We start from the raw sequence: 3901 nt of genomic DNA, 5'->3' as shown, positions 1-3901 counted from the left end.
ATTCCTCCATCCTCAGCCAGAGGAGGACCCCAGCAAAGAAGGGTCCCCGCCTCCTGCCCATGCAGGGAGGGCTGCCTGACACCTGGGGAGGGCGTGCTCCCCGGGTCTTACCTGGATTCCAGCCACACCTCCTAAAACACAAACCCCAACCGTGGCAGACAGGTACCTGGATTCCAGCCACACCTCCTAAAACACAAACCCCAACCGTGGCAGACAGGGCTGCCTCCCGCGACGCAGCGGGGGAGCGGTGCCAAATGACTTTCTCCTCCTGAGTTCCGTGGAGGGAAGCTGCGAGGAAATAAATTTCCTCCCAATGTGCTGTGGATCGACTCCAGCAAGCTTCCCAACGGCCCATAAAATAATAGTAACATTTATTGGGTACTTGCTTTGTGCCAGGTGCTATTAAGAAGATCTTGAAGAGAGAACCTATTAGCAGCTCCATTTGTGAGAGAAGAGAGCGTAGGTGATTCTGCCAACCTCGTGGGCACCAGGAGATCCCGGTGCCCAGGACTGGAGCCCAGGCAGCCTGACCACCAGGGCCCTGGTCCTTAACCACCCGATAACCTTGCTTTTTAAGAACAGGTAAGTCAGTGAAATGCAGTGAGGAGGGGACCGCAGAGCATGCCGAAGGCTCCCATGCGTGTTTTTTCCTCCCGTGTGCACACTCGTTCTCTCCTCAGGGTCTTGGCTCGGCTGCACCCTCTGCTAGAAAAGTCTTCCTCCCGATCTTCACACGCTGGCCCTTCTCATCACCCGGCTGCAGCCCAGATGCCTTCCCCTCGGAGAAGGTGCCTGATGCTCTGGCGTGCCATTTCAGTTGAGTTCCATCACCCCTGTCACCTTTCCGACACCGGGAGCCTAGCCTGCTTATCCACTTGCCCCCGTTGTTCATGGTCTGTCCGGTGAAGGCTGGGGCTGTGTGTGTGCTGCTCACGGAGTCCCAGGGCCCGGCACGGTGCCTGGCGCCGAGAAGGCTGAGAAGATGAGGACCAGGAGGGTCACCGAGGGCAGCAGGTGAGTGGAGGAGCAAGCCATCCTGTGTGTTGTAGAAACACACCCAGCCGGCGAGGCTGGGGTTCTCCAGGGGGGGCTCGGGGAGCAGCCAGACCAGACGAGGGGGCTCGGCAGTACAGTTCTCAAAAGCCAGCATTCGGGGCATCTCTGCCCCTGCCCGTCAAACCTCTGGGGCGTGCAGAGCCCTTTACACTCCTCACGAGACTTGTAGGCTCATACAACAGCAAAGGAAGCACTTTTTAATATGGGGTTTCGGGTATTCAATCCTAAGTGTATACGTTTTAGTTTCTAGTCTGGAGACAAGACAAAGGAAGACATTCCCCTCCCGCCTTGGGTGGCCCAGAGCCACAACACAGAGTGGCCCTTTATTTCCCTTCCTTATCTCAGCCAGACATCTCTAGAGTCCTGTCCCTGGTGGCAGCAGGGTCGTCAACGGTGCAGTCTGCCGACCATGACGGGACCCAGCTCTGTGCTTTACGTCACAGTGAGTAAGGTCACAGGAGGTGCGTGGGGTCTCGAGGGTCACACATCTCAGACTGCCCCTCCCGTCCACTGTCCCAGGTGGATATGGGCACGGCCACTCCCCAGCCCTCCCTCAAGCACGGTGATACTCTCCCCAGGGCACATGGGGCCACTCCTCCCTCCCCGGGCCTGTTTACGTTCTATAGCAGGGGATAAGATAAGAAGGGTCGGTCCGAAGTTCGCGTCCAACTATAGGGAGCTGGGTAGGCAAACCAGAAACCATCTGGACTGGGGTTTCTTAAGCTCAGCATGACTGACGTGTTGTGGGGGGCAGTCCTGCACTGCAGGATTTTCAGCAGCACCCCTGGCCTCCACCCACCGAATGCCAACAGCACCTGCCACCCCATCGTGACGGCCAAAAATGTCTCCGGACATTGCCTATTATTTGCTAAAAACCACTTCCATTGGCCTATACAATGGAATTCTATGCACAAATAATACTAATGACAAATAATACTATCATAAAAGTAATCGTAATGAACACTTATGAGGGGACGCTATGTACCAAGCACAGTTCCGAGCTTTACACATAATTTCTTTAATCCTCACAGCATCCCCATTTTACAAATGAGGAAATTGAGGCACAGAGAGTTTAGTTAACTTAGTCAAGGTCACACAGCCTGTTAGAGGCTCATGACATATTATTAAGAGAAAAGAGATAAGAAAATAGTATATGTAGTATAATTTCTTTTTTGTTGTTGTTTAAAAACCCATGCATGTACCCCTCCATACACACACACACACACACACACACACACACTCACACGTATATATGCATCACAAAATATATGTGTTAACTGTGGTTCTTTCTAGGTCATGAGATTGCAGATGAATTTTATTTTAGTTTTGTATCTCTGTAGTTTCAGATGTGCAACTGTATTTATATATAAGTACTGTACATATTTATATATAAATAATATATACATTTTATGTTAACATTTATATGTTATATATTTAATATATTATTTGTGTAACAAGAAAGAAACATGATCTCATCCCCAGTCTTGGAGCTGAGGTATCTTCAGCCCCATTCAAGTTCAGGGCGACAGGTAGGGATGTCCTACGCAGCACTCAGGGTTCCGGGTGTTTCTGGGGTCTTATCTGGAGTTTCCGGTAAGAATGGACTTCACTGGAGACCAGGGGAAAACCTTTCCAGAAGCCCCTGGGAAGCCTAAACTTTTTGGCTCTTTCCAGATGGTGGTGAGGTGAGGACACTTTGCCCGATGATTGGTATACGGGGTCTACGTAGTAGCACAAACCTGGCTGAGCTGCCCCTCAAGACCTGTCCTGGTCCTGGCTGGTGTGGCTCAGTGGTTTGAGCGCCGGCCTTCGAACCAGGGGGTCGCCAGTTTGATTCCCAGTCAGGGCACATGCCTGGGTTGCAGGCCGGGTCCCCAGTGGGGGGCACATGGGACGCAGCTACACATTGATGTTTCTCCCCCTCTCTTTCTCCCTTCCTTTCTGTCTCTCAAAAAAAAAAAAAAAAAAAAAAGACCAGTCCTGTCGTGCGGAGAATGAAGAGGACCAGCACGGCCCCAGCCGGGCAGGGCTGGGGGCCGGAGCAAACAGGCAGCTACACAATAACGTGAGCCTGATCCTTTTCAAAACAATTTTAAATAACCCCCAGTGCGAACATTTCATGAGTAAACGATGTTAAAAATAGCCTATCTGATTATTTCGAACATACCCAAACCAGCCCTCGTTTCTAAGGGGAGTCCTGAAATGTAAAACAGTTCTTTTTAAAGCAAGAAAAGTCCGAGAACGCTAACAGCAGGACAGAGGCTGAAGCAGAAAACCCCGGCTGAGCCCCACTCCCCTCACCCCGGCCCTCCCCTCACGGCCCAGTTTCTCAGCCTTAAACGGAGGTTTGTGCTGATGTGGGCGCTGGGGATGGTGCTGGAGGAGGGTGTGGGGGCGTCCGAAGCCCAGTTCCTGGCAGAGAGCCGGCGCTCAATGGCCGGTAACTGTCATTACCGCAGGACGGTGGCCTTGCGCTCACTTGTTCCCCTTTGTGCTCTGGCCAGTTGACTACAGGCGCATTCATTTTAGAATCAGAAAAAAAGAAAAAAAAAGGCAAGAAATAAAGAAAGGTGAGAACCGATAGGAGTTGAGTGATCTCAGGGAGCAAAGGGCAGAGAAACAGATGCTCTTTAGATACACAGCTATGGGGTCTGGAATTTAACCTGCAGTTAAGGAGGCTGAGAGAGGCAGGTGGGCGCACCCACCGGTTTCCTTACCGAGAATTTCCTGCCTTTGAGCCCACCCACCTGTCCGCAGTTGACAGATGGAGGGGAACCCCAGGGTCACAAGCCCCTCCACACACACGCCCACTCCTGGTGAGCAGAACTGCAGAGAGGACCGGGGC

The 3901-nt window shown here is 52.1% G+C and overlaps 1 long non-coding RNA gene across 1 annotated transcript; it reads left to right on the top strand.

Annotated features, from left to right (window-relative positions):
* The first annotated feature begins 333 nt into the window (after positions 1–333).
* LOC123829132 lies at positions 334–1486 on the top strand. The gene is made up of 3 exons (XR_006787545.1): positions 334–582; positions 681–1014; positions 1402–1486. It is a non-coding gene; the product is annotated as an uncharacterized LOC123829132 (long non-coding RNA).
* Positions 1487–3901: the final 2415 nt, after the last annotated feature.

The sequence above is a fragment of the Phyllostomus hastatus genome, unplaced genomic scaffold (assembly GCF_019186645.2).
Source record: "Phyllostomus hastatus isolate PE091 unplaced genomic scaffold, TTU_PhHast_1.1 phas_scaffold_1066, whole genome shotgun sequence".
NCBI classification, from domain to species: domain Eukaryota; kingdom Metazoa; phylum Chordata; class Mammalia; order Chiroptera; family Phyllostomidae; genus Phyllostomus; species Phyllostomus hastatus.
This window is presented reverse-complemented; position numbering and strand designations above follow the sequence as displayed.